Consider the following 15,173-nt stretch of genomic DNA (forward strand, 5'->3'; position numbering starts at 1 on the left):
ATATATCAAAATATTATATGTATGTGTGTCAAAGGATTATTCCACTTTTATGCTTACACAATGATGATGTATATATGCAGGCATATTAATAGCCCTTAAAGGTCTCGCAATAATAGCGAAATCTACTGTAAGTTCTCATGTGAATCAACTTAATTATCATATACGAGAGCAAACCCACCCTAGAGATTATCCCAACTATTTACAGAAGAGTAGACAACTCTCTGTCTGTGGTCATGTACCAAATGTCAGTTGGAGATTACCGCAGCAATCTTTTTTTGCAGGTTTGATAAAATCTATAACTATATATAAAAAAATTATAAGTTCCCCTCTCACCCTCCTCTGGGCAGTCTCTTTTTTCTTCAAAGTCAGGTCATCTACTAGAGACCTGGGAGCTCTATGGGTCCTGCGTAGTATCTTAGCTGTTCCCAGGAGTGCATTCTTCTGCCAGAGATCTCCAATGTTGTTCCTGGGATCTGCTGGAGCCACTCTCCCAGTTTGGGGTCACAGCTCTGATTACTACAGGAACCACTGCTGCCTTCACCTTCCACATGTTTTCCAGCTCTTCTCTCAGCCCTTGGTATTCATCAAGCTTTTTGTGTTCCTTGTTCCTGATGTTGCTATCACTTGGAATTGTTATGGTCCTCTCCTGCTGTTTATTCACCATTACTATGTTTTGTTGATTAGCCATTTAGCCATTATCATTTTGTCTCTTTGTATCTGGAAGTCCCACAGGATCTTAGCTTGGTCATTCTCCACTATCTCCACAGCCCATACTGAGCACAGATGTTATATATATATATATATATATATATATATATAGCGATTCAGTTTGCTATTCGAATAGCGATGTGATTCTATTCTGTTAGCGTTTCACATACAACTTACAGTATACAAATATAATGCTGCATGAAGGCTAATAAACTTTTATTATGAGTCAAAAATGCAAACATTCAGAAATAGATCATATTTCTGGTATTGCATTTCGTTCTTAAAAACAAAATAGCTTAAAATATCGCAGGCGTTGCATTAGCTGACTAGGGTGAGTCCTAGTCCTGAAGTTAATCACAACTCCACCAATAACAATGCAATAGCATAATATACAGGATACATTCTTAGTTACTATGTAGAGGTAAATCTAGTGAAGTGAGGTCATCTTTTCTTTTTTTTTAAACAGACATTTTCAGCAAAGGAGCAAGGAGTGAATGAGATATAAAATGGTCTTTAGTAAAGAAAGTAACAAGCAGACAAACAGAGGAGCGAACTGAAGGCAAAATGTAACAGAAATAAATAGTAGAAAAACAGTAAAGCAGAATTGAGTCCTTTGAGCTTGCAAGTCATATTCTCAGAGGAGAGACGGTCAATGTGAAGTAATGACTGGAGGCACCTGTGGGCTCAAACAAGGAGAATATAACAAGGGGTAGATGTGTATGATAATAAATGGGTGATTTGGAATGTAGACATGCATGAGTGGTGTGATTGGTAGATTGGCTGGATATTGACAGGTTTGTGGTGCCTGATGGGCTGGGTGATAGAGGTTGGTTTTGTGTGGGTGATAGGCTATGTGTGTGTGTGTTTGGCTGGGTGTGGCCAGATCATAAGAAAAACCTTGTTACGCTAGCTACATATCAAGGTAAAAGTAGCCGAGTCTCCAAATAAATTGTTCATTAATGTGCCTGATCAACAGCTAGAACCTACTGAGAACAGATGGTACGAGCTGGCAACTGTAAGATAATAGCTAATTAGCTAAGTTAGCTAATGCCTGCATATATGCATCATCATTTTGTAAGGATAAAAGTGGAAAAATGTTTCATATAATATTGTGATATATTATCTTTTATTAATTGAATTAGCTGCTAAAGAAATGGGATCAACACTGTGGATCAATGGCACAAATATCCACATCCGTTGCCAACATGGCTACACCACCATCTGTTTCCAAAATTTAAAATGATATATAAACACAATTATATTGTTTTTTATTTTTAATTTAGTTTTACATTAAGAAACAAAATACAATTGCTAAATATCTAAAATAACCTCTTCACTTGACACATTATGGCTACTTGATATGGTTGTAGACAGTGACATCATACCTTGGCACCTGACAGCCACCGTCGGTTCACTACACACTTGAAAAGTGATGGGTGAGGAAGGGATATTAAGTTGGTGGCAGTCTGCAACCTCACCAGTAGATGCCACTAAATCTTACACACTGCCCCTTTAATCATGACTATGACATCTCCAGATGTGTGTCACGTAGGGCACGATGGTGCTTAAAGGAGAGGACAAAGTTGTATGCAAGTGGTTTTTCAAACAGAGGAAGCCATCAGTCCTCTCCCGCGGCCAAATTTAGCTTGCTGGTGGACGACGGGAGGAGCCGTGTGGTGTCCGGCTGTTACTCAGCCACCTGTCAGAACCAGCCGGCTGTGTCATCGCTCAGGAGTAGGTTTCTGCTCAGTGCACTCATGGTGTGAATTCAGAAGCAAGGATCACCTCAGCTGATATGACTAGATTGTGTCCATCTTCATTTAATTCTCACTGAGATTTCTGTTTCTGTGTCCAACAGTGTCAAAGCTATCAAAAGGAACCATGTGCGAGGATTGAGATGTTTTAGTAGTCTTCTTTGAGACTGCTATTATATAAATGCTAGAAGCTAATAAGATGCAGTATCTCTCATTTTATTTAATTACACTAAAATTGTTAGGGATATGACTCAATATTCTACATCATAATGAACTAAACAATAGCCCTCAAATTAGGTCAAGTGGACAGACTTAGTGTACCTATATTGCAAGTTGTTGCATAAAATGTGATAATTTCCTAGTTGTTTTACTTTGTTTTATTACAGTTACATGACTCACAAGGTAAAATGGCAGTTTTGTTCATTTCATGTTCACGTCAGCAATGCAAATGCATTGCCTTGTGGTTCTGTTTCAATAGTATATGGTTCTGATGTGATATGCAAGCACTTTTCAGAAGCGTAGTGAACACATCTCATTTCCTTGATAAGCTTAATTAATGTAACAATCAGATTAGGAACATTGTATTGAAAAAGATGAGAGGGTTACAGTTGGTCATAGGTGGCATGCAGTCAATCTAGAATTTTATTGGTTTGCTTTTCTCAAATATAGACTGCATTGTTTTAAAAAAGACACCTTGTCAAGCTTGTTGGACTAGCATACATTAGTTGCTCTTCACTCCTTTTTTAATGGTGCTACTGGTGATTAGAAAAATTAAATGTAGAGCCTGCAATTATTCTAGCAAACAGAGACACTAAAAGCATTTTATGTACTGTATTGGGACTAAGTAATTTCCTGTATCTTCCTGTAATAATACTGAGAAGTGAAGTGGGGGGGGGGGCAACATATGAGATGTGAGGGTGAAAACAAGTGAGTGAGAGAGAGAGAGAGAGAGAGAGAGAGAGAGAGAGAGAGAGAGAAAGAGAAACAAACTCTTTCAACCATACATCAGGGACCCCACATTTCTGCCTAATTTTGGCACTTTGTCAAAGGAAAGGGTTGCTTCCCCCACTCAGTACGACTGTTTCACTTTGAGCAAAGCATGTTTAATGTAGTCTGAGGCTTCTCATTTCTTACTGTGCCTTTTTGCCGCCATTGGCCTGTCCCTTGTGACCACTCGCACCTCAAGGATCGCTTATTTAGCATCTTTGGCTCTCCCAGTTCCATGCCCCTGAAGGGCTTCTTTTTAGCAGAGCACAGTATACAGATGAGAAAGGAACAAAGTCGGTGGTCATGGGAGCTCTGTTTTCATTTTGAGATTTTATTGATTTTTGGTGCATTGCTCTGTTAATTTTTCTCCAAACAGTGTCATATTTTTCTTTATTAGTGAAGGAAAAATATATTTAAGACTATATGCAGCTATATAAAACAGATTTTTAAGCATCACAGAGAAACCAGTACAGTGTGATATAAATTGGTGTTTATATATACTCACTTTATATAGTTATTACCATAATGTAAATGTATTACTTTTTACTTCCAGACCAAGAATGAAATTAATCCTATTTGGAAGTACGTTGGCACAAGGATTTCAAGGATCTTGAGCTGTTGACAATTGACTGCATCTTTAAGCAATACAATGCGAGGTTCAGTACAAAGAGGGTTTTTTTTAACTTTTCAAGGAGAATGTTGTTTACTGTGTTCTGTTGCCATGTGGGACCTGAAATACAGTATTTCTTTTAAAAATGCCAGGGAGAGGCTTTAGATATTCCAGTATACTTTATTCATACTCTGCAAAGGAAATGAACTTCATGATCAACATCATGGTTATTTTATTTTAAATTTAATGTGTGGGAGCACTGAGCCAAAACAGCAAAAACGACGTCACTTTACTGCCTTTACTGATGTCCACAATAACTTGTGTCCATCTTCTCATTGTCAGGGAGACAGGTGTGGAGGAAAGAGAACCTGTCTATCAGCAAACACTAGAGACACTGTTCAAGTACTGAAATTGTAGTAAAAAAAAGTTCCTTTTCAGGTAGCTTTATGCTTCTATTAATTGCATTTAATTTTTGTTGCATTCACATGCTCTTGGTATGGGCCTCATACCCTAGTGGCCGCTAATCTCTATATGCCCATATGCTGGCATTGTGACTTTGCAATGTAACATCAAAATTAACACCTGAATTCTAGAATGGGCAAAACAAATAAATCAAAGGCCCATCAGCCCTATAATGCTGCCTTCTGGAAAATTCTGGAAAATAATTTTACTTTCTCACCAGAAGGGCAACGAGCCCAGCTGCTGCAGCTGGGCCCGCTCTGCCAGCTATTGGAAGACCAAGGAACAGTTGTATTGTGAATGTAAATGGGCGCTGGCAGTTTTAGCCACCTGCGTCCTCTACCATAGGCGCCACAATCACAGAAGGTAAGCGGTGAACGCACAGCGGCTGTGCCATTGGACATAAAGCACAGTGGAGTGAGATAGCTTATCACAGAGGGAAATGAGGGTGAGTGGAGTGAGATAGTCTGATAGTCTACTACAGTGGGAAATTAGGGTGAGTGGAGTGAGATAGTCTTGTAGTGGGAAATGAGGGTGAGTGGGGTGAAATATCTTATAACAGTGGGAAATTATGGTGAGTGGAGTGAGGAAACCTATCGTTGCCATCCTCTATTCAGCAGTAGGCTAGCAGGGCCATCTCTATATCTGCTGTTGGCAGGAACCATGCTATTCACTATACACCGCAAATGCATCCTGGAGCCTTATAAGGCACCCTTGTCGATATTACACAACTCTACAAACCATGAAAAAAAAATCTTTCACCAAGGCATTAAATTAAAAAATATATAGCTCTTTTAAAAATAGTAGTCTCCTGTACTTTGTGGAAGTCAGTATTTCTGGCCATGACAGGTGTCTTGTTAGGAGGTGACAGTGCTGACAGTGATCACTCGGCAGCTGTATCTGCGGGGCTAATGATGGCGCTGGAGATGACACCGCAGTCCAGAGCTCCTGAGGTGGCGACGGTAAATTGAAGTTCCCTCTCTCTATGTGTGTGTGCTTCGCCCACTCAGTACTCACTCGATGGCTCATCTCTCAGGATTAATGTTCTTGGGCCATACATGTGCCTGCAAAGAGGAATGACGAACGAACGCACACACACACACACGCGCATACATATACATACATACATACATACATACATACATATACACACACACACACATCCAGACTATATATACCAAGCAGTTAACTGAAAAATTGCTTGCTTGATTCATTTGAGTTGCCACACCTGATTTAATTAGAGAGGTTATTATTATAAGCTGCAAATTAAACTAAAAGTTAATTAAACTATTACTGCGATTGAATCTGCTTTGACCAGAGGGAGGTAGTAAACTCACTGAGCCATTAGTGATCTTGTCCAAGTACATTTTTACAGGGAATAACCAGTTTACTTTATTATTTCTCATTTGACATTCCTCATTTAAGATCTGTAGCATGGTCTGTGTGATCGGGTGTGCAGTCTGAGACCTGTAGCATGGTCTGTGCATTTCACTAGGAATAGATGCAAGCAACAGTGCACTGGGCATGTTTTTTTAAAAATATTTTTACATGTACTTGTCTACTGTCAAGCTCCACTGAGAGCCCCAGGGACTCCTTTCTGTGGAACATTACTAAACAAACCTTCAAACATCAACATATTTTACATCATTATGCCATCAGCATAAAAAGGTACAGCTAAAAGTCATAGCAAGAAAAAAAAACCCTAAACTTTAGAGTTTTGTACCTTTTAACTTTTAGAGTTTATTGCTTTGAATAATAAAAAAAAAGATTGCTTTGAATGTGGTGTGAAGGAGTAGGTAGGCAGTCTGTAGTAAGCAGCATGGCCCTTGTCTTGTGGTTGCAGGTCATCAAGGGGCTAGCTCAGGATCAATCAAAGCAGAAGGAAAAAAAATCAGTTCCTCATATGGCCTGAAGTAATGAAGCATTTCAAAGCCATTTGTATCAGCTATAAGCCGAACCTTTCACCGTTCTCACAAACCATTATAGTCATTGATCCTACTCCACTGTATGCCCACTGAAATTCTAGCATTTAAACACAACCCACAGATCTTGCACAAACAGAAAACACTGACAAATGACAGCATTGTCAGGTGACCTGACAAATGCACAGGTTCTGCTTCAGAAAGTAGACAGAGTGATTTGTGGTGACGGAACAATCTCCCAACGCCTTGGCCTTCCATTAGCTTTCCCTGGAGAAGATCAAACTTTTGTCCCAAACCTTAAGGGTGAACTGTATAAATCAATATACAAATTCCCTGGTCTATCATGCTGTGAACGGATGTTTGTTTCAGCTGACGGTCTACAACATGGAGTTGGCCTACAATAGTCTTAAGGAGTATAATTAACTATAGTTAAGTGTGACATTTGCAGAAATAATATCATCTTTGTAGCTGGAATGTAAAAATTAGTCAGGGTGCATGATCAGATGACATCCTGCCGATGCATACCTGATATGCTTCACTCAGCAGTAGAATTTAAAACACAGTAAAGTTAAAGTTAAATTTAAAGGAAAATTCATTCCTGACTGAGGTTTAAAATAAATCAGACATTTTTTTTCCTAATTTTTCTCCTAGGTTTATTCTTCTTTAATTTTATTATTATTATTTTTTTACATTTCTGATATCCACCTCTGTATTGTTTAGACTGTGTTAACTTATTTGGTTTATGTAAATCACAGGCAAATTAATCATGTGTTTTCTTTGTATTTGTCTTGTAAAATAACATGAATTATCCAAAATCTATTTTGTTTTAGGTTGTTTTCAGTATTCTAATGTACCACCTAATACTTGCACTATAAACTATTGTACTTGCATGAAGTGAACAAAGTGATAAAGGATTAGGTAAACTGTATAAAATAAATAGGACAAACAAAAGAGTTCACGAGATTTCAGTCCAAATACAGATTCAAAGCGAAATGCATTGTATAGCTCAGTAATGGGCCATTCACATGCTTCTGAGCTGTGATATAAAACCTCCATAATTACAAAAATTGGCATGTAATGGTGCTGGATGCCATGTCTGAGCACATTACGACTCCAGCTACTCTATGAACACGGGCACTGGGCCACAGGCTGATCTTCTACGTATGCCTGAGGGAGCATCCAAGGAGATTCTGAGGACAGGCTGGAGCTTTGCAGGACATGTTGGGATGCGTAAAAGACAGAAAACATTGTTGGCCGCTGTCACCCCTGTTATGTCTTTTTGTGCCATCTTAGTGCCAAGTGAAAATAATTAATTCTGGTGGCCCAGCTAAAAATGAAAAAAACAAAAAAAAACAAAGAAAAAAAAACAAAACTGAATGAGACAGACCTAATTAGCTGTCATGTTCTGGTTTCTCTTGTATGAATTCAAATCTCTGCTTAAATCATAAATGTCCCACAGCAGTAAATTATTAGTGCTTTTGTAATAAATGTACCATTAATAATTGCTACAACACAATAAATAAATGAGTACAGAGAAGCAATTGACAAAATTAATGTTTGGTAACATTTGGCACTAATCAAAGCTGAACACAAAAAGATTTATATCCAAGCAATGTGCAAGGCACTGTAGGCTTTTATCATTCATCAGCCATGGCAGGATGATGCAGTTTTGTCAGTCTGTGTTCTACCATATCAGGGCAATAAATCATTGGTAGTCTGCTGATAGGGGGAAACGTGTAGATTGTGTTGCCTATCAGTGCATTATACAGCTTTCCAATATTTTCCTGTCTCATTTTCCTCTCTAATTAATTGATGTTACTACAACAATTAATGTGCTATTTATTTAGGAGAAATGCTGTAAAGATCTTTGGTCCTGCAGAGACTATAGACTTGGTAAAACTGTAATAAAATGTGGTTTGAGTAACTTGCTGCTCTACTTTGTCACAGACTTGCCTCAGGGTTTTGTAGGCAGGCTAAGAGTGTCACCACAGTTCATGCACATGGCTTTCCGAGACACTTCATAAAAACATTGAGCAGGTTAAACTGAATGTTTCCACCGGGACAAGCAGAGGCAATATGGAAGAGTCTTGTGAACACATCTTTTGCCTCTATGGATTGCACAAGGCTCGAAAATCTCTCCTGCCCTCTTCATTCTAGGTTAAGGGGCTTTAAAGTTCCTCAGCACTGTTTGATGCTGCTTCTGCTCGGCAGGGCGTACCGTGATTATTGGGAATGGGAGTTCCAGAGACGGCGCTGCTATTTTTACGTTGACCTTATTGCATTTCTCCAGCTCAAGCTTATTTGAGCTGTGCTTCAATACCACACTTTTACACTTTTACCCCAGCTTTGTGTTTCTCTTTTTCCTGGACCATTGACACCATAACTATTTACATATCTAACAATGATCTGGTCATTTTGGGAAGGTTGGGACATTGTTGTTGTTGTTGTTGTTGTTGTTGCTGTTGTTTCTGCAAGGGAACCAAGCTGAATGTTGAAAGATCAGAATATTGGGATCCTTTAAATTCTAGTTAGCAACTTTGTGCTCTGCCATAATATGAAACACATCACTGAGCAACTCTCTAAACTGTGGTGGAAGAATGAAGAAGGCACAGGGTATGCAAAGCATGCATGCATGTGACAGTAATGACTCCAGCAAGCGCATGAGAGTGCCCCATTACCAGCCCCACTGGGCTTTCCCCTGTTCACCACCGAAACCAGACAACCTTTTTAATTCCCAACAGGCCCTGGGGAACACCTTCGCTTCCCAGGCTCTCCTGCCTGAGAGGGGCATGGGTGGAACAGTAAGGAATGACTAATTATGTTCTCCCCACCATCTTCCGTGATCGACGCTGGGGCCCTCTAGATTTGTGCAGTGCAAGAGACTCACGCCTCCTTCCAGACAGGTTCCAAACAAATGCGGTGAAGCTGCTGTGTAAGATAGGGAAGGGATCTGGGTGGAGAGGAGGAAGAGAGGTGGCAGAGAAATGGGGTGGAGGGACAGAGAAAGCACTAGTAATAAATCAAACCCCGGGGTTGAGCGAACCGGTTGGTGGTGGGGAGGGAGCTGTTAAGCCTTCCACCTTAATTCCTACCCAGCTCACCTGAAGGACAAGTTCCTTATTTTCTGCAAGCAGGTTTTTAGCACATGGTTCTTTATTGGAGGCGAGAGAAGCGAAATCAATAAAAAGCTTTGCTTTTAGACACAGTTAACCATCAAAATTTGAAGCACAGGTGCTTTACCAGTTGAGGAGGGTCATACCAGACACACTCACACATACACACCCACCAGTAGCATTGTAAGGGTCAATTTTTTAAGGGTCACTGGGAATTTATGCCCTGTCAGCTTTGTTTAAAATAACTTACCTTTTGGAGAACAGTAAACGAGTGGAATGATAGTCAGGCATAATTAATTCCATACCCTGACACTGTACATGATATTTGAAGCAAACCTACCTTATCACTGAGCACTGCTTTTTTTCTGAAAAAATGACATGAGTAATGACATTAATAATGTAAATATCACACATTCATAGAAGCCACTTAATTTTCATCTTTACATAGTCAACATGCACTTACACCTGTCCCTGTTAGTGCACTGCCATATGTATTGAGTTTAACTTGTTACTATTTTTTTTTTCAGATCAGCGGGTGGTTGAACAGCCCAGTTCAGCTGAGATTCATTTTTAAATTCTGCGATGCTAAGATACTCGCCTGCATTCATAACTGTCGAGGGTCAGCTTATGAAACACGTAAGTAATGTTTCAAGTAATGACAACAGAGTCTCATCCTAATGTTAATTTAATTATTTAAATTTAAGATATTCCTCTAATATTAGATGATGATGATGATGATGATAATAATAATAATAATGTCATGGAACGCTCCTCCCCCCATGAGTCATGTGGTACGGCCTGTTGCGTGCAGGGGGTTTCGTTTGTTTGTAGCCACACCCTCCGTGAGGGCGCACACCTGTACAGGGTTTTGACGTTAAGTGTTTGTATGTCTATTTAAACCCTTGTCAGTGTGCACCTTGTCGATGGTCATTGTCAACATCAATGTTAATGTAACGTGCGTATGTAAGTCAGTCATCATCGTTGTGTAGATAGTCTGTGTTAAACGTTCACTTTGTGTAATACTGTTCAGACGTGTTTATGTTCAATGTTTTGTTCCTTGTGAGTGCCCTGTTCAATGTTATTAAATGTCCCACAAAGTTGAAGGAGTCTGCGCGTCCTGCGCTATGCCATTCAGCACTAATTTTAAATAACAAAAAAACATTAAAACTAATAAAGTAGTCCCCCAGTGTGTGTGTGGGGGGGGGGGGGGAATTAATAAAACTATTAAATACATAACTAAAATAAATGAGAGGAGAATAGAAATTCTAGAGAGGAGAAGAAAATAAGTACCTCGGGAGAGGATGGAAGATATGGAGAGCAGAGAAGAGGAGAGACCTGGAGAGGAGAGGAGAGGAGAGGAGAGGAGAGGAGAGGAGAGGAGTAACTGAGAGAAGAGATGACTGGAAAGGAGATTAGAATATAGGACCAGAGGGGAGGAGGAGAGAGGGCTGGAGAGGAGAGGAGAGGAGAGGAGAGGAGAGGAGAGGAGAGGAGAGGAGAGGAGTAACAGAGAAGAGATGACTGGAAAGGAGATTAGAATATAGGACCAGAGGGGAGGACCAGAGGGGAGGAGGAGAGAGGGCTGGAGAGGAGAAGATAAGTCGAGAGGTTGAAATAAGAGGAGAGCGGAGCAGATGTCCCTGATGCCCTCCCAAGTCTACTTGTAAGTAAATAAAATAATACATTTCATAAACTTTGGTCACAATATCTGGACTTGTAACCATATAGCAATACATAGATTTCTGGTTATATGTTTATCGTTATACTATATAGTAATAATAATAATAATTATTATTATTATTATGTAGTATAACGATAAACATATAACCAGAAATCATATAACCATATAACCAGAAATAATAATAATAATAATTATTATTATTATTAAGAATAATAATAACAATAGTAATAATAATTTCATATCACAATTTGAAATCCCCCCCGGGAGATATGGTCCCTCCCAATGTTCCGTTCATGGCTAAGGCCTTGACATCATGCCATGCTTTACTCATTTGTAGATGCCGTCCTCTTGCCTTCGCTGCTACCTGCGTTAGCGATATTACGTAAGGGCCAGAGCTTGCATTTTCAGTAGGCTATACAGGTGCAAATGAGAAAGCCTAGATAATTACTGGCTACAAAAACTGCACAAAGATTACACTAACCAAATATGTAGAGCTGTAAAAGTAGCCATAGGAAAAAATATTTGGGCAGTCACAGTAAATTGGCACAACAACAGCAAAGGTATATATAGGTATATATGTTAATTTTGTTGTTCAAACAAAAATGCGTTTAATGTGATAACAAGCAGTAGCTGTATATCAGTGTTACCAGATGTTTTCTGATTGCCTCTTAAAAATGCTGCGTGACTCCATGGAAACGGCCCATTTAACCTGAGAAGAGCAGTTGGATCTTTGGAAGCAGCACATTCACAACTGAGCCAAAATAGAAATTAAAATGCTTAGAAATTATGTAGAACTTATTTATTACACATGGCATTTCTGCAAGACAAAATAGTTGAAGAAGCGTTAAGATGAACACGTGATCAAGCAGATGTCTGCTATGGTCTGTATGGTCCACGGCCAAAATTCGTCAGCGGGCTGTATTAGATATTGGCTGCATTTCGTTTTGAATGAAATGCAATGATATACATTGGTGTGTGTGTGTGTGTGTGTGTGTGTAAGGGAGGGGGTTGGGGGTTGGCATGTTTATGGCAGCATATAGCAATATAGTTGTGCGTTGTATTTCAAGGTGGTTTGCATTCCATTTTGACACAAATTCAGCATTTAATTCATTAAATTATATTAATAAATAATTTTCTCCTTTCTTACACACTGTTTGCTATTGTTCTGGCTAGCATGCAGTAGTGAAAGTTATATGCGGATATCTTCAGACCGCAGAAAAAGCATAAAAAACCATAACAGAAACTGCGTGACTCATTGTGTGTAGTTCACCCAGTAATCGCCACCATCCACAGATGTTACATCTTATGCGAGATCGTGTTCCAGCCATCTGTCCTGTGTCAGATTTCGAAACGCGACTCTCCCACTTTGCATCGAGGCCTGATTTAATCAGAAAAAAAAAGGAAACGACAAGTGGCGAATTACACGGCAGACTTTAAAGGTCATCACTGTGTTAATCAGTGCTGCAGTGCTCCGTCGGATATGCTACGGTGCGCCTGAACGAAACTGATTTTTTGCGCGTGTCTGGGGGGCAAAACTTTGGCATATCGTTCAATACCAGTCGCCCCTCACATGGGTACATACTTTAATCACTACATATTCAATTAGAATGCCATTTTCTATCGCGCCTTTCAAAGAGCATGGCAGCTAATTGAAGCTAAACGGTGGTGCTTTATTGCATTTGGGTGCTTCCGAATCACAAATTAGAGTAGCTAAAGCGAGAGCTAACGTTACGAAAAAGCAGGGACAAGTGGGGTGCGTGGAAGAGGAGGGAAAATGGAACTCGGAATGGGTGACATTTTATTGGGCAGTTTGGATCATAAGATCCTGCGAGATCGTGTGTAAAGGTTACAGGATTTTGTTCAAATAAAAGCATAAAATAAATTTATTTGTAACAGTGATGCAAATGTCGTGGGTAGCACAAAATAGGAACATGGGTTCATCTTCTTATTTCTTGCAGTCATCTCTGGTGAATGGCCTCTGTCTCTGCTTCCATGGTCACAGATAACACAAGAAAATTTGTTCATATATGCCTGTATATCATTCCACAATAACATCAGGCTCGCCAGCTTAATTTGGTGGCTCTTCAGTATAGATTGTCCATTATGTATTATCTTCGTAACAAAGGACAGTTCAGTGTTTGGTAGGCTACTTGTTACTGCGGGGCTGATATGATGGAAAGCCTTGGACGTGGCCTCCATTATTGCAAAAAGCAAAAGAATCACAGCGAGACGTTAAATAGCCAGGAGATTAGCATTTAATTATAGATGAAGAAAGAGCAGTGGGGAGGCTCAGTACAGGGACCAGCTTGAAGGCAGGCAGAAGACAAGCTAGACACTGGTGCCATGCTGAGCTGCAGACTAGGCCACTTTTACTAATCCTCATGAGTACAATAGAAGACGTGGATGCTTTTTCACTTTACACTTTCTCTCTTAGTCCTCCCCTTTATCTCACACACTGTAAAAGGTACAGTTAAAAGGCCTAGCTGCTATGAGTTGCCTAATTTCAGAAGTGCTGTGTCATTTTTTGTTTTCTGTTCTTGCATCATGTGTTTTTGGCTGACTATAATCATCCTTATCTTATTCTAAGAAAAAGTCTGAATTCTAGAATCAGTGGCTGGCCAGTTGAGCATGTTTCCCCATCCTTTACGCCCTTTATGTCCTTATAAATTTGGAGAGAACGCATTCAATGTGTACAGTTTTAAAAATATGGTATTGATTTATTCTACCAAATATCAGTCCTTTAAAATGTACACAGACAACGCACATTTGGACATGGGAACCTTAAAGTTCTTTGATACCACCCACACTTTGCTGTCTGATTTTGAGGAGTTTCCTAAAACTAACAATAATGATCTTTCTTTTTCTAAGATATTGTTCTTTCATTACTAGTATCCATTTCTTTTACCTGTAGTCTGCACCATATCGGCAGAACATGGCTCTTGGGGTTTGAGGTTGCACTCAGAAAGCATAGCCAGAACCTCACTTGGTTATCACAAGCTACAGATTTCACCAAGAAGAATGTATTACTTAATACAGCATATTCCCCCTGGAGCTGCAGAATGAAGTGTTAACAGATTATGATTGGCTTCTGACATACCATTTCAAAAAACAATCTGCAAACTATGCATTACTGACTCACAGGATGTTTGGAAAGAATTTACAGGATGACCTCAGGATTAGATCACAGCCTCTGTGGCAGATCGTTCCAGAATACAGATCAGTGGTGTTTCTTGAGCTTGAGCTTTAGAAAGGGAGGATGTCTACAAAGACTGTGGGGACTCACACTCTCATGCCCACTGTCTCTTTCTCTCTTTCCTAGGGTTAATCTCCTCATATGACCATGACAAACCCACCGATTGCAGCGGAAACAGACGTCAACTTTTTCATCACTCTGGTAGTAGTTTGATCGTGCAAAGGTGTCCAAGTTGAGTGTGGTGTAAAGGGATGATAAAGGTGAAGCTCATTTCTGAGCAGTGACCCCAAGCCCTGGATTTGTAGGTTTATGTAACCCCCCTGTATATGGAGGTTTGTGGCTATTTCTGACTGTGACTTGAAGTGGACTTGTGAGTTGTTGTGCAGCTGAGGAGAATGCCCCAAGAAGGCAGGCCCAAAGCACACACACTATTTAATCACCAGCAATGAACACAATACATCATAAGTTTAATACATAAACAAAACCCAGGGAAAAAACACTCCCTGCAGTCCACTGTCCAAGGTTATTCTTACCACTTCTTATTAAACCGAATTGAAGGTGCATAAAACACGTGGCAATACCGCAGTCTTCAAGAAGTCATTAATGGCCCACTCTATAATTTGAACGTATTGATCGACCAGTAAAAAAATAGCCTATATATACTTTGGTCCAGTATGCTGTAATTATTAGCCGTCTCAGTAATTTTCCTATGCCTCCGTTATAATAATGGGGATTCCCAATACTCC

The sequence above is a fragment of the Electrophorus electricus genome, chromosome 6 (genome assembly GCF_013358815.1).
Source record: "Electrophorus electricus isolate fEleEle1 chromosome 6, fEleEle1.pri, whole genome shotgun sequence".
Taxonomy (NCBI): Eukaryota; Metazoa; Chordata; class Actinopteri; order Gymnotiformes; family Gymnotidae; genus Electrophorus; species Electrophorus electricus.